Source organism: Schistocerca gregaria, unplaced genomic scaffold (genome assembly GCF_023897955.1).
Source record: "Schistocerca gregaria isolate iqSchGreg1 unplaced genomic scaffold, iqSchGreg1.2 ptg000355l, whole genome shotgun sequence".
NCBI classification, from domain to species: domain Eukaryota; kingdom Metazoa; phylum Arthropoda; class Insecta; order Orthoptera; family Acrididae; genus Schistocerca; species Schistocerca gregaria.
The window spans coordinates 750,582-776,011 of NW_026061814.1; the positions used below are offsets into that span (position 1 = coordinate 750,582).

A 25,430-nucleotide genomic window follows, 5' to 3' on the forward strand; every position below is an offset into this window, starting at 1 on the left:
GCACATTTGACGCAAAGCACGTCCTTCCACCTCGAAGGCGACGCGCAGTGCGGCGCGCCGCCACGTGGGTCAGACGCACAACACAGCTGCTCGTTGCACCGCCTGTCATTCGTTTGTTCGACAAAGTATCCATCTCTTGTAGCGATGGAAGGTAAATTTTTGTTTACAAATTTGCCGTTGTGCACTGCTACAAAACAATATGCCCTGACGTATTTCACAACATTTCTGTCACTTCATACTGTTTTGTTATTTCCAGAGACTCTTTGGAAGTCTTCCTTGGCGCACTCTTTTCAAACTGAGTTCCTTAATATCGTATCTTACGATAGTTTAAAATCAGTATGGAAGCATCTTTGTCACATGAGAAAGGTAGCATGAAAAAAGGGCTGGCAGGGGTAGTGACAAGATAGCAAGAAATGAAGACAGAGGGAAGCGTTCTCACCTGCCTGACACTCGTCGCGCTTCCAGATATTTGCGTAATTTGCACGGTTCATTCTCGGCTGTCCCCTTCCGTCCCGACTTGTCCCGACTGCCGCTCGCTGCCGCTCGGGTCGCGGTCCATATGACAGCACAAGTACGAGAAGCATCTGCGAGATGGGCGCGGCCCGAACCGGCGAGTCCGAGGCGCCGTGTGCGGGCGTTCGGAGCTACCAGTGCCGCTCTGTGCTGCGCTGTGCCGTGGAAAGGTGCGAAAACATGCACACAAGACACAGGCTTTTCGGCAAAGTATACATCTCTTGTAGCGACGAAAGGTAAATTTTTGTTTACAAATTTGCCCTTGTGCACTGCTACAAAACAATATGCCCTGACGTTTTTCACAACTTTTCTGTCACTTCATACTGTTTTTATTATTCCAGAGACTCTTTGGAAGTCTTACTTGGCGCACTCTTTTCAAACTGAGTTCCTTAATATCGTATCTTACGATAGTTTAAAATCAGTATGGAAGCATCTTTGTCACATGAGAAAGGTAGCATGAAAAAAGGGCTGGCAGGAGTAGTGACAAGAAAGCAAGAAATGAAGACAGCCAGAGTTCCCAGGCGGTCGCCGATCCGAATACTGACGTTGTTGCTTTTCTTCGGTGGTCGGACGGGAACAGGTCTTTCTTTAATGTAGTTAGTTTTTGGAATTTAGCGCTCCTACAAAACAGTACTCTCTGACGCGTTTCAAGAGCACATCTGTCGATTCGCAGTGTTTCGTTATTTTCAACGAGATCCTAGCACTCTTCCTCCGCGCATTCTTGTTCAAACTGAGTTCATTACTGTAATTTCGCATCTTACGTTTAATACAGTAGTTTAAAATGCTTGTGGAAGCATCTTTGTCGCACCTGAGAGTTTTTCATGAAAAGAGGGCTGGCAGGTGTAGTGACATAAAATTTAAAAGAAGAGAGGGAGCCAACAGCACCCGGTGTTCCCAGGCGGTCACCCATCCAAGTACTAACCGGGCCCGATGTTGCTTAACTTCGGTGATCGGACGAGAACCGGTGTATTCAACATGGTATGGCCGTTGGCGTCCTTATACAGTAGCCGCACGGCAGAAGAAGGCTTCGCCTCTCCTCCCAACACACGCAATCGCCGTTTTCGGTGGCACATTTGACGCAAAGCACGTCCTTCCACCTCGAAGGCGACGCGCAGTGCGGCGCGCCGCCACGTGGGTCAGACGCACAACACAGCTGCTCGTTGCACCGCCTGTCATTCGTTTGTTCGACAAAGTATCCATCTCTTGTAGCGATGGAAGGTAAATTTTTGTTTACAAATTTGCCGTTGTGCACTGCTACAAAACAATATGCCCTGACGTATTTCACAACATTTCTGTCACTTCATACTGTTTTGTTATTTCCAGAGACTCTTTGGAAGTCTTACTTGGCGCACTCTTTTCAAACTGAGTTCCTTAATATCGTATCTTACGATAGTTTAAAATCAGTATGGAAGCATCTTTGTCACATGAGAAAGGTAGCATGAAAAAAGGGCTGGCAGGGGTAGTGACAAGATAGCAAGAAATGAAGACAGAGGGAAGCGTTCTCACCTGCCTGACACTCGTCGCGCTTCCAGATATCTGCGTAATTTGCACGGTTCATTCTCGGCTGTCCCCTTCCGTCCCGACTTGTCCCGACTTTGCTCGACTGCCGCTCGCTGCCGCTCGGGTCGCGGTCCATATGACAGCACAAGTACGAGAAGCATCTGCGAGATGGGCGCGGCCCGAACCGGCGAGTCCGAGGCGCCGTGTGCGGGCGTTCGGAGCTACCAGTGCCGCTCTGTGCTGCGCTGTGCCGTGGAAAGGTGCGAAAACATGCACACAAGACACAGGCTTTTCGGCAAAGTATACATCTCTTGTAGCGACGAAAGGTAAATTTTTGTTTACAAATTTGCCCTTGTGCACTGCTACAAAACAATATGCCCTGACGTTTTTCACAACTTTTCTGTCACTTCGTACTGTTTTTATTATTCCAGAGACTCTTTGGAAGTCTTACTTGGCGCACTCTTTTCAAACTGAGTTCCTTAATATCGTATCTTACGATAGTTTAAAATCAGTATGGAAGCATCTTTGTCACATGAGAAAGGTAGCATGAAAAAAGGGCTGGCAGGAGTAGTGACAAGAAAGCAAGAAATGAAGACAGCCAGAGTTCCCAGGCGGTCGCCGATCCGAATACTGACGTTGTTGCTTTTCTTCGGTGGTCGGACGGGAACAGGTCTTTCTTTAATGTAGTTAGTTTTTGGAATTTAGCGCTCCTACAAAACAGTACTCTCTGACGCGTTTCAAGAGCACATCTGTCGATTCGCAGTGTTTCGTTATTTTCAACGAGATCCTAGCACTCTTCCTCCGCGCATTCTTGTTCAAACTGAGTTCATTACTGTAATTTCGCATCTTACGTTTAATACAGTAGTTTAAAATGCTTGTGGAAGCATCTTTGTCGCACCTGAGAGTTTTTCATGAAAAGAGGGCTGGCAGGTGTAGTGACATAAAATTTAAAAGAAGAGAGGGAGCCAACAGCACCCGGTGATCCCAGGCGGTCACCCATCCAAGTACTAACCGGGCCCGATGTTGCTTAACTTCGGTGATCGGACGAGAACCGGTGTATTCAACATGGTATGGCCGTTGGCGTCCTTATACAGTAGCCGCACGGCAGAAGAAGGCTTCGCCTCTCCTCCCAACACACGCAATCGCCGTTTTCGGTGGCACATTTGACGCAAAGCACGTCCTTCCACCTCGAAGGCGACGCGCAGTGCGGCGCGCCGCCACGTGGGTCAGACGCACAACACAGCTGCTCGTTGCACCGCCTGTCATTCGTTTGTTCGACAAAGTATCCATCTCTTGTAGCGATGGAAGGTAAATTTTTGTTTACAAATTTGCCGTTGTGCACTGCTACAAAACAATATGCCCTGACGTATTTCACAACATTTCTGTCACTTCATACTGTTTTGTTATTTCCAGAGACTCTTTGGAAGTCTTCCTTGGCGCACTCTTTTCAAACTGAGTTCCTTAATATCGTATCTTACGATAGTTTAAAATCAGTATGGAAGCATCTTTGTCACATGAGAAAGGTAGCATGAAAAAAGGGCTGGCAGGGGTAGTGACAAGATAGCAAGAAATGAAGACAGAGGGAAGCGTTCTCACCTGCCTGACACTCGTCGCGCTTCCAGATATCTGCGTAATTTGCACGGTTCATTCTCGGCTGTCCCCTTCCGTCCCGACTTGTCCCGACTTTGCTCGACTGCCGCTCGCTGCCGCTCGGGTCGCGGTCCATATGACAGCACAAGTACGAGAAGCATCTGCGAGATGGGCGCGGCCCGAACCGGCGAGTCCGAGGCGCCGTGTGCGGGCGTTCGGAGCTACCAGTGCCGCTCTGTGCTGCGCTGTGCCGTGGAAAGGTGCGAAAACATGCACACAAGACACAGGCTTTTCGGCAAAGTATACATCTCTTGTAGCGACGAAAGGTAAATTTTTGTTTACAAATTTGCCCTTGTGCACTGCTACAAAACAATATGCCCTGACGTTTTTCACAACTTTTCTGTCACTTCGTACTGTTTTTATTATTCCAGAGACTCTTTGGAAGTCTTACTTGGCGCACTCTTTTCAAACTGAGTTCCTTAATATCGTATCTTACGATAGTTTAAAATCAGTATGGAAGCATCTTTGTCACATGAGAAAGGTAGCATGAAAAAAGGGCTGGCAGGAGTAGTGACAAGAAAGCAAGAAATGAAGACAGCCAGAGTTCCCAGGCGGTCGCCGATCCGAATACTGACGTTGTTGCTTTTCTTCGGTGGTCGGACGGGAACAGGTCTTTCTTTAATGTAGTTAGTTTTTGGAATTTAGCGCTCCTACAAAACAGTACTCTCTGACGCGTTTCAAGAGCACATCTGTCGATTCGCAGTGTTTCGTTATTTACAACGAGATCCTAGCACTCTTCCTCCGCGCATTCTTGTTCAAACTGAGTTCATTACTGTAATTTCGCATCTTACGTTTAATACAGTAGTTTAAAATGCTTGTGGAAGCATCTTTGTCGCACCTGAGAGTTTTTCATGAAAAGAGGGCTGGCAGGTGTAGTGACATAAAATTTAAAAGAAGAGAGGGAGCCAACAGCACCCGGTGTTCCCAGGCGGTCACCCATCCAAGTACTAACCGGGCCCGATGTTGCTTAACTTCGGTGATCGGACGAGAACCGGTGTATTCAACATGGTATGGCCGTTGGCGTCCTTATACAGTAGCCGCACGGCAGAAGAAGGCTTCGCCTCTCCTCCCAACACACGCAATCGCCGTTTTCGGTGGCACATTTGACGCAAAGCACGTCCTTCCACCTCGAAGGCGACGCGCAGTGCGGCGCGCCGCCACGTGGGTCAGACGCACAACACAGCTGCTCGTTGCACCGCCTGTCATTCGTTTGTTCGACAAAGTATCCATCTCTTGTAGCGATGGAAGGTAAATTTTTGTTTACAAATTTGCCGTTGTGCACTGCTACAAAACAATATGCCCTGACGTATTTCACAACATTTCTGTCACTTCATACTGTTTTGTTATTTCCAGAGACTCTTTGGAAGTCTTACTTGGCGCACTCTTTTCAAACTGAGTTCCTTAATATCGTATCTTACGATAGTTTAAAATCAGTATGGAAGCATCTTTGTCACATGAGAAAGGTAGCATGAAAAAAGGGCTGGCAGGGGTAGTGACAAGATAGCAAGAAATGAAGACAGAGGGAAGCGTTCTCACCTGCCTGACACTCGTCGCGCTTCCAGATATCTGCGTAATTTGCACGGTTCATTCTCGGCTGTCCCCTTCCGTCCCGACTTGTCCCGACTTTGCTCGACTGCCGCTCGCTGCCGCTCGGGTCGCGGTCCATATGACAGCACAAGTACGAGAAGCATCTGCGAGATGGGCGCGGCCCGAACCGGCGAGTCCGAGGCGCCGTGTGCGGGCGTTCGGAGCTACCAGTGCCGCTCTGTGCTGCGCTGTGCCGTGGAAAGGTGCGAAAACATGCACACAAGACACAGGCTTTTCGGCAAAGTATACATCTCTTGTAGCGACGAAAGGTAAATTTTTGTTTACAAATTTGCCCTTGTGCACTGCTACAAAACAATATGCCCTGACGTTTTTCACAACTTTTCTGTCACTTCGTACTGTTTTTATTATTCCAGAGACTCTTTGGAAGTCTTACTTGGCGCACTCTTTTCAAACTGAGTTCCTTAATATCGTATCTTACGATAGTTTAAAATCAGTATGGAAGCATCTTTGTCACATGAGAAAGGTAGCATGAAAAAAGGGCTGGCAGGAGTAGTGACAAGAAAGCAAGAAATGAAGACAGCCAGAGTTCCCAGGCGGTCGCCGATCCGAATACTGACGTTGTTGCTTTTCTTCGGTGGTCGGACGGGAACAGGTCTTTCTTTAATGTAGTTAGTTTTTGGAATTTAGCGCTCCTACAAAACAGTACTCTCTGACGCGTTTCAAGAGCACATCTGTCGATTCGCAGTGTTTCGTTATTTTCAACGAGATCCTAGCACTCTTCCTCCGCGCATTCTTGTTCAAACTGAGTTCATTACTGTAATTTCGCATCTTACGTTTAATACAGTAGTTTAAAATGCTTGTGGAAGCATCTTTGTCGCACCTGAGAGCTTTTCATGAAAAGAGGGCTGGCAGGTGTAGTGACATAAAATTTAAAAGAAGAGAGGGAGCCAACAGCACCCGGTGATCCCAGGCGGTCACCCATCCAAGTACTAACCGGGCCCGATGTTGCTTAACTTCGGTGATCGGACGAGAACCGGTGTATTCAACATGGTATGGCCGTTGGCGTCCTTATACAGTAGCCGCACGGCAGAAGAAGGCTTCGCCTCTCCTCCCAACACACGCAATCGCCGTTTTCGGTGGCACATTTGACGCAAAGCACGTCCTTCCACCTCGAAGGCGACGCGCAGTGCGGCGCGCCGCCACGTGGGTCAGACGCACAACACAGCTGCTCGTTGCACCGCCTGTCATTCGTTTGTTCGACAAAGTATCCATCTCTTGTAGCGATGGAAGGTAAATTTTTGTTTACAAATTTGCCGTTGTGCACTGCTACAAAACAATATGCCCTGACGTATTTCACAACATTTCTGTCACTTCATACTGTTTTGTTATTTCCAGAGACTCTTTGGAAGTCTTACTTGGCGCACTCTTTTCAAACTGAGTTCCTTAATATCGTATCTTACGATAGTTTAAAATCAGTATGGAAGCATCTTTGTCACATGAGAAAGGTAGCATGAAAAAAGGGCTGGCAGGGGTAGTGACAAGATAGCAAGAAATGAAGACAGAGGGAAGCGTTCTCACCTGCCTGACACTCGTCGCGCTTCCAGATATCTGCGTAATTTGCACGGTTCATTCTCGGCTGTCCCCTTCCGTCCCGACTTGTCCCGACTTTGCTCGACTGCCGCTCGCTGCCGCTCGGGTCGCGGTCCATATGACAGCACAAGTACGAGAAGCATCTGCGAGATGGGCGCGGCCCGAACCGGCGAGTCCGAGGCGCCGTGTGCGGGCGTTCGGAGCTACCAGTGCCGCTCTGTGCTGCGCTGTGCCGTGGAAAGGTGCGAAAACATGCACACAAGACACAGGCTTTTCGGCAAAGTATACATCTCTTGTAGCGACGAAAGGTAAATTTTTGTTTACAAATTTGCCCTTGTGCACTGCTACAAAACAATATGCCCTGACGTTTTTCACAACTTTTCTGTCACTTCGTACTGTTTTTATTATTCCAGAGACTCTTTGGAAGTCTTACTTGGCGCACTCTTTTCAAACTGAGTTCCTTAATATCGTATCTTACGATAGTTTAAAATCAGTATGGAAGCATCTTTGTCACATGAGAAAGGTAGCATGAAAAAAGGGCTGGCAGGAGTAGTGACAAGAAAGCAAGAAATGAAGACAGCCAGAGTTCCCAGGCGGTCGCCGATCCGAATACTGACGTTGTTGCTTTTCTTCGGTGGTCGGACGGGAACAGGTCTTTCTTTAATGTAGTTAGTTTTTGGAATTTAGCGCTCCTACAAAACAGTACTCTCTGACGCGTTTCAAGAGCACATCTGTCGATTCGCAGTGTTTCGTTATTTTCAACGAGATCCTAGCACTCTTCCTCCGCGCATTCTTGTTCAAACTGAGTTCATTACTGTAATTTCGCATCTTACGTTTAATACAGTAGTTTAAAATGCTTGTGGAAGCATCTTTGTCGCACCTGAGAGTTTTTCATGAAAAGAGGGCTGGCAGGTGTAGTGACATAAAATTTAAAAGAAGAGAGGGAGCCAACAGCACCCGGTGTTCCCAGGCGGTCACCCATCCAAGTACTAACCGGGCCCGATGTTGCTTAACTTCGGTGATCGGACGAGAACCGGTGTATTCAACATGGTATGGCCGTTGGCGTCCTTATACAGTAGCCGCACGGCAGAAGAAGGCTTCGCCTCTCCTCCCAACACACGCAATCGCCGTTTTCGGTGGCACATTTGACGCAAAGCACGTCCTTCCACCTCGAAGGCGACGCGCAGTGCGGCGCGCCGCCACGTGGGTCAGACGCACAACACAGCTGCTCGTTGCACCGCCTGTCATTCGTTTGTTCGACAAAGTATCCATCTCTTGTAGCGATGGAAGGTAAATTTTTGTTTACAAATTTGCCGTTGTGCACTGCTACAAAACAATATGCCCTGACGTATTTCACAACATTTCTGTCACTTCATACTGTTTTGTTATTTCCAGAGACTCTTTGGAAGTCTTACTTGGCGCACTCTTTTCAAACTGAGTTCCTTAATATCGTATCTTACGATAGTTTAAAATCAGTATGGAAGCATCTTTGTCACATGAGAAAGGTAGCATGAAAAAAGGGCTGGCAGGGGTAGTGACAAGATAGCAAGAAATGAAGACAGAGGGAAGCGTTCTCACCTGCCTGACACTCGTCGCGCTTCCAGATATCTGCGTAATTTGCACGGTTCATTCTCGGCTGTCCCCTTCCGTCCCGACTTGTCCCGACTTTGCTCGACTGCCGCTCGCTGCCGCTCGGGTCGCGGTCCATATGACAGCACAAGTACGAGAAGCATCTGCGAGATGGGCGCGGCCCGAACCGGCGAGTCCGAGGCGCCGTGTGCGGGCGTTCGGAGCTACCAGTGCCGCTCTGTGCTGCGCTGTGCCGTGGAAAGGTGCGAAAACATGCACACAAGACACAGGCTTTTCGGCAAAGTATACATCTCTTGTAGCGACGAAAGGTAAATTTTTGTTTACAAATTTGCCCTTGTGCACTGCTACAAAACAATATGCCCTGACGTTTTTCACAACTTTTCTGTCACTTCGTACTGTTTTTATTATTCCAGAGACTCTTTGGAAGTCTTACTTGGCGCACTCTTTTCAAACTGAGTTCCTTAATATCGTATCTTACGATAGTTTAAAATCAGTATGGAAGCATCTTTGTCACATGAGAAAGGTAGCATGAAAAAAGGGCTGGCAGGAGTAGTGACAAGAAAGCAAGAAATGAAGACAGCCAGAGTTCCCAGGCGGTCGCCGATCCGAATACTGACGTTGTTGCTTTTCTTCGGTGGTCGGACGGGAACAGGTCTTTCTTTAATGTAGTTAGTTTTTGGAATTTAGCGCTCCTACAAAACAGTACTCTCTGACGCGTTTCAAGAGCACATCTGTCGATTCGCAGTGTTTCGTTATTTTCAACGAGATCCTAGCACTCTTCCTCCGCGCATTCTTGTTCAAACTGAGTTCATTACTGTAATTTCGCATCTTACGTTTAATACAGTAGTTTAAAATGCTTGTGGAAGCATCTTTGTCGCACCTGAGAGCTTTTCATGAAAAGAGGGCTGGCAGGTGTAGTGACATAAAATTTAAAAGAAGAGAGGGAGCCAACAGCACCCGGTGATCCCAGGCGGTCACCCATCCAAGTACTAACCGGGCCCGATGTTGCTTAACTTCGGTGATCGGACGAGAACCGGTGTATTCAACATGGTATGGCCGTTGGCGTCCTTATACAGTAGCCGCACGGCAGAAGAAGGCTTCGCCTCTCCTCCCAACACACGCAATCGCCGTTTTCGGTGGCACATTTGACGCAAAGCACGTCCTTCCACCTCGAAGGCGACGCGCAGTGCGGCGCGCCGCCACGTGGGTCAGACGCACAACACAGCTGCTCGTTGCACCGCCTGTCATTCGTTTGTTCGACAAAGTATCCATCTCTTGTAGCGATGGAAGGTAAATTTTTGTTTACAAATTTGCCGTTGTGCACTGCTACAAAACAATATGCCCTGACGTATTTCACAACATTTCTGTCACTTCATACTGTTTTGTTATTTCCAGAGACTCTTTGGAAGTCTTACTTGGCGCACTCTTTTCAAACTGAGTTCCTTAATATCGTATCTTACGATAGTTTAAAATCAGTATGGAAGCATCTTTGTCACATGAGAAAGGTAGCATGAAAAAAGGGCTGGCAGGGGTAGTGACAAGATAGCAAGAAATGAAGACAGAGGGAAGCGTTCTCACCTGCCTGACACTCGTCGCGCTTCCAGATATCTGCGTAATTTGCACGGTTCATTCTCGGCTGTCCCCTTCCGTCCCGACTTGTCCCGACTTTGCTCGACTGCCGCTCGCTGCCGCTCGGGTCGCGGTCCATATGACAGCACAAGTACGAGAAGCATCTGCGAGATGGGCGCGGCCCGAACCGGCGAGTCCGAGGCGCCGTGTGCGGGCGTTCGGAGCTACCAGTGCCGCTCTGTGCTGCGCTGTGCCGTGGAAAGGTGCGAAAACATGCACACAAGACACAGGCTTTTCGGCAAAGTATACATCTCTTGTAGCGACGAAAGGTAAATTTTTGTTTACAAATTTGCCCTTGTGCACTGCTACAAAACAATATGCCCTGACGTTTTTCACAACTTTTCTGTCACTTCGTACTGTTTTTATTATTCCAGAGACTCTTTGGAAGTCTTACTTGGCGCACTCTTTTCAAACTGAGTTCCTTAATATCGTATCTTACGATAGTTTAAAATCAGTATGGAAGCATCTTTGTCACATGAGAAAGGTAGCATGAAAAAAGGGCTGGCAGGAGTAGTGACAAGAAAGCAAGAAATGAAGACAGCCAGAGTTCCCAGGCGGTCGCCGATCCGAATACTGACGTTGTTGCTTTTCTTCGGTGGTCGGACGGGAACAGGTCTTTCTTTAATGTAGTTAGTTTTTGGAATTTAGCGCTCCTACAAAACAGTACTCTCTGACGCGTTTCAAGAGCACATCTGTCGATTCGCAGTGTTTCGTTATTTTCAACGAGATCCTAGCACTCTTCCTCCGCGCATTCTTGTTCAAACTGAGTTCATTACTGTAATTTCGCATCTTACGTTTAATACAGTAGTTTAAAATGCTTGTGGAAGCATCTTTGTCGCACCTGAGAGTTTTTCATGAAAAGAGGGCTGGCAGGTGTAGTGACATAAAATTTAAAAGAAGAGAGGGAGCCAACAGCACCCGGTGTTCCCAGGCGGTCACCCATCCAAGTACTAACCGGGCCCGATGTTGCTTAACTTCGGTGATCGGACGAGAACCGGTGTATTCAACATGGTATGGCCGTTGGCGTCCTTATACAGTAGCCGCACGGCAGAAGAAGGCTTCGCCTCTCCTCCCAACACACGCAATCGCCGTTTTCGGTGGCACATTTGACGCAAAGCACGTCCTTCCACCTCGAAGGCGACGCGCAGTGCGGCGCGCCGCCACGTGGGTCAGACGCACAACACAGCTGCTCGTTGCACCGCCTGTCATTCGTTTGTTCGACAAAGTATCCATCTCTTGTAGCGATGGAAGGTAAATTTTTGTTTACAAATTTGCCGTTGTGCACTGCTACAAAACAATATGCCCTGACGTATTTCACAACATTTCTGTCACTTCATACTGTTTTGTTATTTCCAGAGACTCTTTGGAAGTCTTACTTGGCGCACTCTTTTCAAACTGAGTTCCTTAATATCGTATCTTACGATAGTTTAAAATCAGTATGGAAGCATCTTTGTCACATGAGAAAGGTAGCATGAAAAAAGGGCTGGCAGGGGTAGTGACAAGATAGCAAGAAATGAAGACAGAGGGAAGCGTTCTCACCTGCCTGACACTCGTCGCGCTTCCAGATATCTGCGTAATTTGCACGGTTCATTCTCGGCTGTCCCCTTCCGTCCCGACTTGTCCCGACTTTGCTCGACTGCCGCTCGCTGCCGCTCGGGTCGCGGTCCATATGACAGCACAAGTACGAGAAGCATCTGCGAGATGGGCGCGGCCCGAACCGGCGAGTCCGAGGCGCCGTGTGCGGGCGTTCGGAGCTACCAGTGCCGCTCTGTGCTGCGCTGTGCCGTGGAAAGGTGCGAAAACATGCACACAAGACACAGGCTTTTCGGCAAAGTATACATCTCTTGTAGCGACGAAAGGTAAATTTTTGTTTACAAATTTGCCCTTGTGCACTGCTACAAAACAATATGCCCTGACGTTTTTCACAACTTTTCTGTCACTTCGTACTGTTTTTATTATTCCAGAGACTCTTTGGAAGTCTTACTTGGCGCACTCTTTTCAAACTGAGTTCCTTAATATCGTATCTTACGATAGTTTAAAATCAGTATGGAAGCATCTTTGTCACATGAGAAAGGTAGCATGAAAAAAGGGCTGGCAGGAGTAGTGACAAGAAAGCAAGAAATGAAGACAGCCAGAGTTCCCAGGCGGTCGCCGATCCGAATACTGACGTTGTTGCTTTTCTTCGGTGGTCGGACGGGAACAGGTCTTTCTTTAATGTAGTTAGTTTTTGGAATTTAGCGCTCCTACAAAACAGTACTCTCTGACGCGTTTCAAGAGCACATCTGTCGATTCGCAGTGTTTCGTTATTTTCAACGAGATCCTAGCACTCTTCCTCCGCGCATTCTTGTTCAAACTGAGTTCATTACTGTAATTTCGCATCTTACGTTTAATACAGTAGTTTAAAATGCTTGTGGAAGCATCTTTGTCGCACCTGAGAGCTTTTCATGAAAAGAGGGCTGGCAGGTGTAGTGACATAAAATTTAAAAGAAGAGAGGGAGCCAACAGCACCCGGTGATCCCAGGCGGTCACCCATCCAAGTACTAACCGGGCCCGATGTTGCTTAACTTCGGTGATCGGACGAGAACCGGTGTATTCAACATGGTATGGCCGTTGGCGTCCTTATACAGTAGCCGCACGGCAGAAGAAGGCTTCGCCTCTCCTCCCAACACACGCAATCGCCGTTTTCGGTGGCACATTTGACGCAAAGCACGTCCTTCCACCTCGAAGGCGACGCGCAGTGCGGCGCGCCGCCACGTGGGTCAGACGCACAACACAGCTGCTCGTTGCACCGCCTGTCATTCGTTTGTTCGACAAAGTATCCATCTCTTGTAGCGATGGAAGGTAAATTTTTGTTTACAAATTTGCCGTTGTGCACTGCTACAAAACAATATGCCCTGACGTATTTCACAACATTTCTGTCACTTCATACTGTTTTGTTATTTCCAGAGACTCTTTGGAAGTCTTACTTGGCGCACTCTTTTCAAACTGAGTTCCTTAATATCGTATCTTACGATAGTTTAAAATCAGTATGGAAGCATCTTTGTCACATGAGAAAGGTAGCATGAAAAAAGGGCTGGCAGGGGTAGTGACAAGATAGCAAGAAATGAAGACAGAGGGAAGCGTTCTCACCTGCCTGACACTCGTCGCGCTTCCAGATATCTGCGTAATTTGCACGGTTCATTCTCGGCTGTCCCCTTCCGTCCCGACTTGTCCCGACTTTGCTCGACTGCCGCTCGCTGCCGCTCGGGTCGCGGTCCATATGACAGCACAAGTACGAGAAGCATCTGCGAGATGGGCGCGGCCCGAACCGGCGAGTCCGAGGCGCCGTGTGCGGGCGTTCGGAGCTACCAGTGCCGCTCTGTGCTGCGCTGTGCCGTGGAAAGGTGCGAAAACATGCACACAAGACACAGGCTTTTCGGCAAAGTATACATCTCTTGTAGCGACGAAAGGTAAATTTTTGTTTACAAATTTGCCCTTGTGCACTGCTACAAAACAATATGCCCTGACGTTTTTCACAACTTTTCTGTCACTTCGTACTGTTTTTATTATTCCAGAGACTCTTTGGAAGTCTTACTTGGCGCACTCTTTTCAAACTGAGTTCCTTAATATCGTATCTTACGATAGTTTAAAATCAGTATGGAAGCATCTTTGTCACATGAGAAAGGTAGCATGAAAAAAGGGCTGGCAGGAGTAGTGACAAGAAAGCAAGAAATGAAGACAGCCAGAGTTCCCAGGCGGTCGCCGATCCGAATACTGACGTTGTTGCTTTTCTTCGGTGGTCGGACGGGAACAGGTCTTTCTTTAATGTAGTTAGTTTTTGGAATTTAGCGCTCCTACAAAACAGTACTCTCTGACGCGTTTCAAGAGCACATCTGTCGATTCGCAGTGTTTCGTTATTTTCAACGAGATCCTAGCACTCTTCCTCCGCGCATTCTTGTTCAAACTGAGTTCATTACTGTAATTTCGCATCTTACGTTTAATACAGTAGTTTAAAATGCTTGTGGAAGCATCTTTGTCGCACCTGAGAGTTTTTCATGAAAAGAGGGCTGGCAGGTGTAGTGACATAAAATTTAAAAGAAGAGAGGGAGCCAACAGCACCCGGTGTTCCCAGGCGGTCACCCATCCAAGTACTAACCGGGCCCGATGTTGCTTAACTTCGGTGATCGGACGAGAACCGGTGTATTCAACATGGTATGGCCGTTGGCGTCCTTATACAGTAGCCGCACGGCAGAAGAAGGCTTCGCCTCTCCTCCCAACACACGCAATCGCCGTTTTCGGTGGCACATTTGACGCAAAGCACGTCCTTCCACCTCGAAGGCGACGCGCAGTGCGGCGCGCCGCCACGTGGGTCAGACGCACAACACAGCTGCTCGTTGCACCGCCTGTCATTCGTTTGTTCGACAAAGTATCCATCTCTTGTAGCGATGGAAGGTAAATTTTTGTTTACAAATTTGCCGTTGTGCACTGCTACAAAACAATATGCCCTGACGTATTTCACAACATTTCTGTCACTTCATACTGTTTTGTTATTTCCAGAGACTCTTTGGAAGTCTTACTTGGCGCACTCTTTTCAAACTGAGTTCCTTAATATCGTATCTTACGATAGTTTAAAATCAGTATGGAAGCATCTTTGTCACATGAGAAAGGTAGCATGAAAAAAGGGCTGGCAGGGGTAGTGACAAGATAGCAAGAAATGAAGACAGAGGGAAGCGTTCTCACCTGCCTGACACTCGTCGCGCTTCCAGATATCTGCGTAATTTGCACGGTTCATTCTCGGCTGTCCCCTTCCGTCCCGACTTGTCCCGACTTTGCTCGACTGCCGCTCGCTGCCGCTCGGGTCGCGGTCCATATGGCAGCACAAGTACGAGAAGCATCTGCGAGATGGGCGCGGCCCGAACCGGCGAGTCCGAGGCGCCGTGTGCGGGCGTTCGGAGCTACCAGTGCCGCTCTGTGCTGCGCTGTGCCGTGGAAAGGTGCGAAAACATGCACACAAGACACAGGCTTTTCGGCAAAGTATACATCTCTTGTAGCGACGAAAGGTAAATTTTTGTTTACAAATTTGCCCTTGTGCACTGCTACAAAACAATATGCCCTGACGTTTTTCACAACTTTTCTGTCACTTCATACTGTTTTTATTATTCCAGAGACTCTTTGGAAGTCTTACTTGGCGCACTCTTTTCAAACTGAGTTCCTTAATATCGTATCTTACGATAGTTTAAAATCAGTATGGAAGCATCTTTGTCACATGAGAAAGGTAGCATGAAAAAAGGGCTGGCAGGAGTAGTGACAAGAAAGCAAGAAATGAAGACAGCCAGAGTTCCCAGGCGGTCGCCGATCCGAATACTGACGTTGTTGCTTTTCTTCGGTGGTCGGACGGGAACAGGTCTTTCTTTAATGTAGTTAGTTTTTGGAATTTAGCGCTCCTACAAAACAGTACTCTCTGACGCGTTTCAAGAGCACATCTGTCGATTCGCAGTGTTTCGTTATTTTCAACGAGATCCTAGCACTCTTCCTCCGCGCATTCTTGTTCAAACTGAGTTCATTACTGTAATTTCGCATCTTACGTTTAATACAGTAGTTTAAAATGCTTGTGGAAGCATCTTTGTCGCACCTGAGAGTTTTTCATGAAAAGAGGGCTGGCAGGTGTAGTGACATAAAATTTAAAAGAAGAGAGGGAGCCAACAGCACCCGGTGTTCCCAGGCGGTCACCCATCCAAGTACTAACCGCGCCCAATGTTGCTTAACTTCGGTGATCGGACGAGAACCGGTGTATTCAACATGGTATGGCCGTTGGCGTCCTTATACAGTAGCCGCACGGCAGAAGAAGGCTTCGCCTCTCCTCCCAACACACGCAATCGCCGTTTTCGGTGGCACATTTGACGCAAAGCACGTCCTTCCACCTCGAAGGCGACGCGCAGTGCGGCGCGCCGCCACGTGGGTCAGACGCACAACACAGCTGCTCGTTGCACCGCCTGTCATTCGTTTGTTCGACAAAGTATCCATCTCTTGTAGCGATGGAAGGTAAATTTTTGTTTACAAATTTGCCGTTGTGCACTGCTACAAAACAATATGCCCTGACGTATTTCACAACATTTCTGTCACTTCATACTGTTTTGTTATTTCCAGAGACTCTTTGGAAGTCTTCCTTGGCGCACTCTTTTCAAACTGAGTTCCTTAATATCGTATCTTACGATAGTTTAAAATCAGTATGGAAGCATCTTTGTCACATGAGAAAGGTAGCATGAAAAAAGGGCTGGCAGGGGTAGTGACAAGATAGCAAGAAATGAAGACAGAGGGAAGCGTTCTCACCTGCCTGACACTCGTCGCGCTTCCAGATATTTGCGTAATTTGCACGGTTCATTCTCGGCTGTCCCCTTCCGTCCCGACTTGTCTCGACTTTGCTCGACTGCCGCTCGCTGCCGCTCGGGTCGCGGTCCATATGACAGCACAAGTACGAGAAGCATCTGCGAGATGGGCGCGGCCCGAACCGGCGAGTCCGAGGCGCCGTGTGCGGGCGTTCGGAGCTACCAGTGCCGCTCTGTGCTGCGCTGTGCCGTGGAAAGGTGCGAAAACATGCACACAAGACACAGGCTTTTCGGCAAAGTATACATCTCTTGTAGCGACGAAAGGTAAATTTTTGTTTACAAATTTGCCCTTGTGCACTGCTACAAAACAATATGCCCTGACGTTTTTCACAACTTTTCTGTCACTTCATACTGTTTTTATTATTCCAGAGACTCTTTGGAAGTCTTACTTGGCGCACTCTTTTCAAACTGAGTTCCTTAATATCGTATCTTACGATAGTTTAAAATCAGTATGGAAGCATCTTTGTCACATGAGAAAGGTAGCATGAAAAAAGGGCTGGCAGGAGTAGTGACAAGAAAGCAAGAAATGAAGACAGCCAGAGTTCCCAGGCGGTCGCCGATCCGAATACTGACGTTGTTGCTTTTCTTCGGTGGTCGGACGGGAACAGGTCTTTCTTTAATGTAGTTAGTTTTTGGAATTTAGCGCTCCTACAAAACAGTACTCTCTGACGCGTTTCAAGAGCACATCTGTCGATTCGCAGTGTTTCGTTATTTTCAACGAGATCCTAGCACTCTTCCTCCGCGCATTCTTGTTCAAACTGAGTTCATTACTGTAATTTCGCATCTTACGTTTAATACAGTAGTTTAAAATGCTTGTGGAAGCATCTTTGTCGCACCTGAGAGTTTTTCATGAAAAGAGGGCTGGCAGGTGTAGTGACATAAAATTTAAAAGAAGAGAGGGAGCCAACAGCACCCGGTGTTCCCAGGCGGTCACCCATCCAAGTACTAACCGGGCCCGATGTTGCTTAACTTCGGTGATCGGACGAGAACCGGTGTATTCAACATGGTATGGCCGTTGGCGTCCTTATACAGTAGCCGCACGGCAGAAGAAGGCTTCGCCTCTCCTCCCAACACACGCAATCGCCGTTTTCGGTGGCACATTTGACGCAAAGCACGTCCTTCCACCTCGAAGGCGACGCGCAGTGCGGCGCGCCGCCACGTGGGTCAGACGCACAACACAGCTGCTCGTTGCACCGCCTGTCATTCGTTTGTTCGACAAAGTATCCATCTCTTGTAGCGATGGAAGGTAAATTTTTGTTTACAAATTTGCCGTTGTGCACTGCTACAAAACAATATGCCCTGACGTATTTCACAACATTTCTGTCACTTCATACTGTTTTGTTATTTCCAGAGACTCTTTGGAAGTCTTCCTTGGCGCACTCTTTTCAAACTGAGTTCCTTAATATCGTATCTTACGATAGTTTAAAATCAGTATGGAAGCATCTTTGTCACATGAGAAAGGTAGCATGAAAAAAGGGCTGGCAGGGGTAGTGACAAGATAGCAAGAAATGAAGACAGAGGGAAGCGTTCTCACCTGCCTGACACTCGTCGCGCTTCCAGATATTAGCGTAATTTGCACGGTTCATTCTCGGCTGTCCCCTTCCGTCCCGACTTGTCCCGACTTTGCTCGACTGCCGCTCGCTGCCGCTCGGGTCGCGGTCCATATGACAGCACAAGTACGAGAAGCATCTGCGAGATGGGCGCGGCCCGAACCGGCGAGTCCGAGGCGCCGTGTGCGGGCGTTCGGAGCTACCAGTGCCGCTCTGTGCTGCGCTGTGCCGTGGAAAGGTGCGAAAACATGCACACAAGACACAGGCTTTTCGGCAAAGTATACATCTCTTGTAGCGACGAAAGGTAAATTTTTGTTTACAAATTTGCCCTTGTGCACTGCTACAAAACAATATGCCCTGACGTTTTTCACAACATTTCTGTCACTTCATACTGTTTTTATTATTCCAGAGACTCTTTGGAAGTCTTACTTGGCGCACTCTTTTCAAACTGAGTTCCTTAATATCGTATCTTACGATAGTTTAAAATCAGTATGGAAGCATCTTTGTCACATGAGAAAGGTAGCATGAAAAAAGGGCTGGCAGGAGTAGTGACAAGAAAGCAAGAAATGAAGACAGCCAGAGTTCCCAGGCGGTCGCCGATCCGAATACTGACGTTGTTGCTTTTCTTCGGTGGTCGGACGGGAACAGGTCTTTCTTTAATGTAGTTAGTTTTTGGAATTTAGCGCTCCTACAAAACAGTACTCTCTGACGCGTTTCAAGAGCACATCTGTCGATTCGCAGTGTTTCGTTATTTTCAACGAGATCCTAGCACTCTTCCTCCGCGCATTCTTGTTCAAACTGAGTTCATTACTGTAATTTCGCATCTTACGTTTAATACAGTAGTTTAAAATGCTTGTGGAAGCATCTTTGTCGCACCTGAGAGTTTTTCATGAAAAGAGGGCTGGCAGGTGCAGTGACATAAAATTTAAAAGAAGAGAGGGAGCCAACAGCACCCGGTGTTCCCAGGCGGTCACCCATCCAAGTACTAACCGGGCCCGATGTTGCTTAACTTCGGTGATCGGACGAGAACCGGTGTATTCAACATGGTATGGCCGTTGGCGTCCTTATACAGTAGCCGCACGGCAGAAGAAGGCTTCGGCTCTCCTCCCAACACACGCAATCGCCGTTTTCGGTGGCACATTTGACGCAAAGCACGTCCTTCCACCTCGAAGGCGACGCGCAGTGCGGCGCGCCGCCACGTGGGTCAGACGCACAACACAGCTGCTCGTTGCACCGCCTGTCATTCGTTTGTTCGACAAAGTATCCATCTCTTGTAGCGATGGAAGGTAAATTTTTGTTTACAAATTTGCCGTTGTGCACTGCTACAAAACAATATGCCCTGACGTATTTCACAACATTTCTGTCACTTCATACTGTTTTGTTATTTCCAGAGACTCTTTGGAAGTCTTCCTTGGCGCACTCTTTTCAAACTGAGTTCCTTAATATCGTATCTTACGATAGTTTAAAATCAGTATGGAAGCATCTTTGTCACATGAGAAAGGTAGCATGAAAAAAGGGCTGGCAGGGGTAGTGACAAGATAGCAAGAAATGAAGACAGAGGGAAGCGTTCTCACCTGCCTGACACTCGTCGCGCTTCCAGATATTTGCGTAATTTGCACGGTTCATTCTCGGCTGTCCCCTTCCGTCCCGACTTGTCCCGACTTTGCTCGACTGCCGCTCGCTGCCGCTCGGGTCGCGGTCCATATGACAGCACAAGTACGAGAAGCATCTGCGAGATGGGCGCGGCCCGAACCGGCGAGTCCGAGGCGCCGTGTGCGGGCGTTCGGAGCTACCAGTGCCGCTCTGTGCTGCGCTGTGCCGTGGAAAGGTGCGAAAACATGCACACAAGACACAGGCTTTTCGGCAAAGTATACATCTCTTGTAGCGACGAAAGGTAAATTTTTGTTTACAAATTTGCCCTTGTGCACTGCTACAAAACAATATGCCCTGACGTTTTTCACAACTTTTCTGTCACTTCATACTGTTTTTATTATTCCAGAGACTCTTTGGAAGTCTTACTTGGCGCACTCTTTTCAAACTGAGTTCCTTAATATCGTATCTTACGATAGTTTAAAATCAGTATGGAAGCATCTTTGTCACATGAGAAAGGTAGCATGAAAAATGGGCTGGCAGGAGTAGTGACAAGAAAGCAAGAAATGAAGGCAGCCAGAGTTCCCAGGCGGTCGCCGATCCGAATACTGACGTTGTTGCTTTTCTTCGGTGGTCGGACGGGAACAGGTCTTTCTTTAATGTAGTTAGTTTTTGGAATTTAGCGCTCCTACAAAACAGTACTCTCTGACGCGTTTCAAGAGCACATCTGTCGATTCGCAGTGTTTCGTTATTTTCAACGAGATCCTAGCACTCTTCCTCCGCGCATTCTTGTTCAAACTGAGTTCATTACTGTAATTTCGCATCTTACGTTTAATACAGTAGTTTAAAATGCTTGTGGAAGCATCTTTGTCGCACCTGAGAGTTTTTCATGAAAAGAGGGCTGGCAGGTGTAGTGACATAAAATTTAAAAGAAGAGAGGGAGCCAACAGCACCCGGTGTTCCCAGGCGGTCACCCATCCAAGTACTAACCGGGCCCGATGTTGCTTAACTTCGGTGATCGGACGAGAACCGGTGTATTCAACATGGTATGGCCGTTGGCGTCCTTATACAGTAGCCGCACGGCAGAAGAAGGCTTCGCCTCTCCTCCCAACACACGCAATCGCCGTCTTCGGTGGCACATTTGACGCAAAGCACGTCCTTCCACCTCGAAGGCGACGCGCAGTGCGGCGCGCCGCCACGTGGGTCAGACGCACAACACAGCTGCTCGTTGCACCGCCTGTCATTCGTTTGTTCGACAAAGTATCCATCTCTTGTAGCGATGGAAGGTAAATTTTTGTTTACAAATTTGCCGTTGTGCACTGCTACAAAACAATATGCCCTGACGTATTTCACAACATTTCTGTCACTTCATACTGTTTTGTTATTTCCAGAGACTCTTTGGAAGTCTTCCTTGGCGCACTCTTTTCAAACTGAGTTCCTTAATATCGTATCTTACGATAGTTTAAAATCAGTATGGAAGCATCTTTGTCACATGAGAAAGGTAGCATGAAAAAAGGGCTGGCAGGGGTAGTGACAAGATAGCAAGAAATGAAGACAGAGGGAAGCGTTCTCACCTGCCTGACACTCGTCGCGCTTCCAGATATTTGCGTAATTTGCACGGTTCATTCTCGGCTGTCCCCTTCCGTCCCGACTTGTCCCGACTTTGCTCGACTGCCGCTCGCTGCCGCTCGGGTCGCGGTCCATATGACAGCACAAGTACGAGAAGCATCTGCGAGATGGGCGCGGCCCGAACCGGCGAGTCCGAGGCGCCGTGTGCGGGCGTTCGGAGCTACCAGTGCCGCTCTGTGCTGCGCTGTGCCGTGGAAAGGTGCGAAAACATGCACACAAGACACAGGCTTTTCGGCAAAGTATACATCTCTTGTAGCGACGAAAGGTAAATTTTTGTTTACAAATTTGCCCTTGTGCACTGCTACAAAACAATATGCCCTGACGTTTTTCACAACTTTTCTGTCACTTCATACTGTTTTTATTATTCCAGAGACTCTTTGGAAGTCTTACTTGGCGCACTCTTTTCAAACTGAGTTCCTTAATATCGTATCTTACGATAGTTTAAAATCAGTATGGAAGCATCTTTGTCACATGAGAAAGGTAGCATGAAAAATGGGCTGGCAGGAGTAGTGACAAGAAAGCAAGAAATGAAGGCAGCCAGAGTTCCCAGGCGGTCGCCGATCCGAATACTGACGTTGTTGCTTTTCTTCGGTGGTCGGACGGGAACAGGTCTTTCTTTAATGTAGTTAGTTTTTGGAATTTAGCGCTCCTACAAAACAGTACTCTCTGACGCGTTTCAAGAGCACATCTGTCGATTCGCAGTGTTTCGTTATTTTCAACGAGATCCTAGCACTCTTCCTCCGCGCATTCTTGTTCAAACTGAGTTCATTACTGTAATTTCGCATCTTACGTTTAATACAGTAGTTTAAAATGCTTGTGGAAGCATCTTTGTCGCACCTGAGAGTTTTTCATGAAAAGAGGGCTGGCAGGTGTAGTGACATAAAATTTAAAAGAAGAGAGGGAGCCAACAGCACCCGGTGTTCCCAGGCGGTCACCCATCCAAGTACTAACCGGGCCCGATGTTGCTTAACTTCGGCGATCGGACGAGAACCGGTGTATTCAACATGGTATGGCCGTTGGCGTCCTTATACAGTAGCCGCACGGCAGAAGAAGGCTTCGCCTCTCCTCCCAACACACGCAATCGCCGTTTTCGGTGGCACATTTGACGCAAAGCACGTCCTTCCACCTCGAAGGCGACGCGCAGTGCGGCGCGCCGCCACGTGGGTCAGACGCACAACACAGCTGCTCGTTGCACCGCCTGTCATTCGTTTGTTCGACAAAGTATCCATCTCTTGTAGCGATGGAAGGTAAATTTTTGTTTACAAATTTGCCGTTGTGCACTGCTACAAAACAATATGCCCTGACGTATTTCACAACATTTCTGTCACTTCATACTGTTTTGTTATTTCCAGAGACTCTTTGGAAGTCTTCCTTGGCGCACTCTTTTCAAACTGAGTTCCTTAATATCGTATCTTACGATAGTTTAAAATCAGTATGGAAGCATCTTTGTCACATGAGAAAGGTAGCATGAAAAAAGGGCTGGCAGGGGTAGTGACAAGATAGCAAGAAATGAAGACAGAGGGAAGCGTTCTCACCTGCCTGACACTCGTCGCGCTTCCAGATATTTGCGTAATTTGCACGGTTCATTCTCGGCTGCCCCCTTCCGTCCCGACTTGTCCCGACTTTGCTCGACTGCCGCTCGCTGCCGCTCGGGTCGCGGTCCATATGACAGCACAAGTACGAGAAGCATCTGCGAGATGGGCGCGGCCCGAACCGGCGAGTCCGAGGCGCCGTGTGCGGGCGTTCGGAGCTACCAGTGCCGCTCTGTGCTGCGCTGTGCCGTGGAAAGGTGCGAAAACATGCACACAAGACACAGGCTTTTCGGCAAAGTATACATCTCTTGTAGCGACGAAAGGTAAATTTTTGTTTACAAATTTGCCCTTGTGCACTGCTACAAAACAATATGCCCTGACGTTTTTCACAACATTTCTGTCACTTCATACTGTTTTTATTATTCCAGAGACTCTTTGGAAGTCTTACTTGGCGCACTCTTTTCAAACTGAGTTCCTTAATATCGTATCTTACGATAGTTTAAAATCAGTATGGAAGCATCTTTGTCACATGAGAAAGGTAGCATGAAAAAAGGGCTGGCAGGAGTAGTGACAAGAAAGCAAGAAATGAAGACAGCCAGAGTTCCCAGGCGGTCGCCGATCCGAATACTGACGTTGTTGCTTTTCTTCGGTGGTCGGACGGGAACAGGTCTTTCTTTAATGTAGTTAGTTTTTGGAATTTAGCGCTCCTACAAAACAGTACTCTCTGACGCGTTTCAAGAGCACATCTGTCGATTCGCAGTGTTTCGTTATTTTCAACGAGATCCTAGCACTCTTCCTCCGCGCATTCTTGTTCAAACTGAGTTCATTACTGTAATTTCGCATCTTACGTTTAATACAGTAGTTTAAAATGCTTGTGGAAGCATCTTTGTCGCACCTGAGTGTTTTTCATGAAAAGAGGGCTGGCAGGTGTAGTGACATAAAATTTAAAAGAAGAGAGGGAGCCAACAGCACCCGGTGTTCCCAGGCGGTCACCCATCCAAGTACTAACCGGGCCCGATGTTGCTTAACTTCGGTGATCGGACGAGAACCGGTGTATTCAACATGGTATGGCCGTTGGCGTCCTTATACAGTAGCCGCACGGCAGAAGAAGGCTTCGCCTCTCCTCCCAACACACGCAATCGCCGTTTTCGGTGGCACATTTGACGCAAAGCACGTCCTTCCACCTCGAAGGCGACGCGCAGTCCGGCGCAACGCCACGTGGGTCAGACGCACAACACAGCTGCTCGTTGCACCGCCTGTCATTCGTTTGTTCGACAAAGTATCCATCTCTTGTAGCGATGGAAGGTAAATTTTTGTTTACAAATTTGCCGTTGTGCACTGCTACAAAACAATATGCCCTGACGTATTTCACAACATTTCTGTCACTTCATACTGTTTTGTTATTTCCAGAGACTCTTTGGAAGTCTTCCTTGGCGCACTCTTTTCAAACTGAGTTCCTTAATATCGTATCTTACGATAGTTTAAAATCAGTATGGAAGCATCTTTGTCACATGAGAAAGGTAGCATGAAAAAAGGGCTGGCAGGGGTAGTGACAAGATAGCAAGAAATGAAGACAGAGGGAAGCGTTCTCACCTGCCTGACACTCGTCGCGCTTCCAGATATTTGCGTAATTTGCACGGTTCATTCTCGGCTGCCCCCTTCCGTCCCGACTTGTCCCGACTTTGCTCGACTGCCGCTCGCTGCCGCTCGGGTCGCGGTCCATATGACAGCACAAGTACGAGAAGCATCTGCGAGATGGGCGCGGCCCGAACCGGCGAGTCCGAGGCGCCGTGTGCGGGCGTTCGGAGCTACCAGTGCCGCTCTTTGCTGCGCTGTGCCGTGGAAAGGTGCGGAAACATGCACACAAGACACAGGCTTTTCGGCAAAGTATACATCTCTTGTAGCGACGAAAGGTAAATTTTTGTTTACAAATTTGCCCTTGTGCACTGCTACAAAACAATATGCCCTGACGTTTTTCACAACTTTTCTGTCACTTCATACTGTTTTTATTATTCCAGAGACTCTTTGGAAGTCTTACTTGGCGCACTCTTTTCAAACTGAGTTCCTTAATATCGTATCTTACGATAGTTTAAAATCAGTATGGAAGCATCTTTGTCACATGAGAAAGGTAGCATGAAAAAAGGGCTGGCAGGAGTAGTGACAAGAAAGCAAGAAATGAAGACAGCCAGAGTTCCCAGGCGGTCGCCGATCCGAATACTGACGTTGTTGCTTTTCTTCGGTGGTCGGACGGGAACAGGTCTTTCTTTAATGTAGTTAGTTTTTGGAATTTAGCGCTCCTACAAAACAGTACTCTCTGACGCGTTTCAAGAGCACATCTGTCGATTCGCAGTGTTTCGTTATTTTCAACGAGATCCTAGCACTCTTCCTCCGCGCATTCTTGTTCAAACTGAGTTCATTACTGTAATTTCGCATCTTACGTTTAATACAGTAGTTTAAAATGCTTGTGGAAGCATCTTTGTCGCACCTGAGAGTTTTTCATGAAAAGAGGGCTGGCAGGTGTAGTGACATAAAATTTAAAAGAAGAGAGGGAGCCAACAGCACCCGGTGTTCCCAGGCGGTCACCCATCCAAGTACTAACCGGGCCCGATGTTGCTTACCTTCGGTGATCGGACGAGAACCGGTGTATTCAACATGGTATGGCCGTTGGCGTCCTTATACAGTAGCCGCACGGCAGAAGAAGGCTTCGCCTCTCCTCCCAACACACGCAATCGCCGTTTTCGGTG

At 47.9% G+C, this 25,430-nt stretch overlaps 16 non-coding genes across 16 annotated transcripts; all 16 read right to left on the bottom strand.

Annotated features, from left to right (window-relative positions):
* Positions 1-1,386: 1,386 nt before the first annotated feature.
* Positions 1,387-1,505, bottom strand: LOC126308069 (5S ribosomal RNA). Its single transcript, XR_007553998.1, has one exon. It is a non-coding gene; the product is annotated as a 5S ribosomal RNA (ribosomal RNA).
* A 1,471-nt stretch (positions 1,506-2,976) lies between these two features.
* On the bottom strand, positions 2,977-3,095 carry LOC126307847 (5S ribosomal RNA). The gene has a single exon (XR_007553819.1). It is a non-coding gene; the product is annotated as a 5S ribosomal RNA (ribosomal RNA).
* A 1,471-nt stretch (positions 3,096-4,566) lies between these two features.
* LOC126308070 (5S ribosomal RNA) lies at positions 4,567-4,685 on the bottom strand. The gene has a single exon (XR_007553999.1). It is a non-coding gene; the product is annotated as a 5S ribosomal RNA (ribosomal RNA).
* A 1,471-nt stretch (positions 4,686-6,156) lies between these two features.
* Positions 6,157-6,275, bottom strand: LOC126307848 (5S ribosomal RNA). Its single transcript, XR_007553820.1, has one exon. It is a non-coding gene; the product is annotated as a 5S ribosomal RNA (ribosomal RNA).
* A 1,471-nt stretch (positions 6,276-7,746) lies between these two features.
* LOC126308072 (5S ribosomal RNA) lies at positions 7,747-7,865 on the bottom strand. Its single transcript, XR_007554000.1, has one exon. It is a non-coding gene; the product is annotated as a 5S ribosomal RNA (ribosomal RNA).
* A 1,471-nt stretch (positions 7,866-9,336) lies between these two features.
* Positions 9,337-9,455, bottom strand: LOC126307849 (5S ribosomal RNA). Its single transcript, XR_007553821.1, has one exon. It is a non-coding gene; the product is annotated as a 5S ribosomal RNA (ribosomal RNA).
* Positions 9,456-10,926: 1,471 nt separating this feature from the next.
* On the bottom strand, positions 10,927-11,045 carry LOC126308073 (5S ribosomal RNA). Its single transcript, XR_007554001.1, has one exon. It is a non-coding gene; the product is annotated as a 5S ribosomal RNA (ribosomal RNA).
* A 1,471-nt stretch (positions 11,046-12,516) lies between these two features.
* On the bottom strand, positions 12,517-12,635 carry LOC126307852 (5S ribosomal RNA). The gene has a single exon (XR_007553822.1). It is a non-coding gene; the product is annotated as a 5S ribosomal RNA (ribosomal RNA).
* A 1,471-nt stretch (positions 12,636-14,106) lies between these two features.
* Positions 14,107-14,225, bottom strand: LOC126308074 (5S ribosomal RNA). Its single transcript, XR_007554002.1, has one exon. It is a non-coding gene; the product is annotated as a 5S ribosomal RNA (ribosomal RNA).
* Positions 14,226-15,696: 1,471 nt separating this feature from the next.
* LOC126307813 (5S ribosomal RNA) lies at positions 15,697-15,815 on the bottom strand. The gene has a single exon (XR_007553788.1). It is a non-coding gene; the product is annotated as a 5S ribosomal RNA (ribosomal RNA).
* A 1,471-nt stretch (positions 15,816-17,286) lies between these two features.
* Positions 17,287-17,405, bottom strand: LOC126308075 (5S ribosomal RNA). Its single transcript, XR_007554003.1, has one exon. It is a non-coding gene; the product is annotated as a 5S ribosomal RNA (ribosomal RNA).
* Positions 17,406-18,876: 1,471 nt separating this feature from the next.
* On the bottom strand, positions 18,877-18,995 carry LOC126308076 (5S ribosomal RNA). Its single transcript, XR_007554004.1, has one exon. It is a non-coding gene; the product is annotated as a 5S ribosomal RNA (ribosomal RNA).
* A 1,471-nt stretch (positions 18,996-20,466) lies between these two features.
* Positions 20,467-20,585, bottom strand: LOC126308077 (5S ribosomal RNA). The gene has a single exon (XR_007554005.1). It is a non-coding gene; the product is annotated as a 5S ribosomal RNA (ribosomal RNA).
* A 1,471-nt stretch (positions 20,586-22,056) lies between these two features.
* LOC126307719 (5S ribosomal RNA) lies at positions 22,057-22,175 on the bottom strand. The gene has a single exon (XR_007553703.1). It is a non-coding gene; the product is annotated as a 5S ribosomal RNA (ribosomal RNA).
* A 1,471-nt stretch (positions 22,176-23,646) lies between these two features.
* LOC126308079 (5S ribosomal RNA) lies at positions 23,647-23,765 on the bottom strand. Its single transcript, XR_007554007.1, has one exon. It is a non-coding gene; the product is annotated as a 5S ribosomal RNA (ribosomal RNA).
* A 1,471-nt stretch (positions 23,766-25,236) lies between these two features.
* Positions 25,237-25,355, bottom strand: LOC126307779 (5S ribosomal RNA). The gene has a single exon (XR_007553757.1). It is a non-coding gene; the product is annotated as a 5S ribosomal RNA (ribosomal RNA).
* Positions 25,356-25,430: the final 75 nt, after the last annotated feature.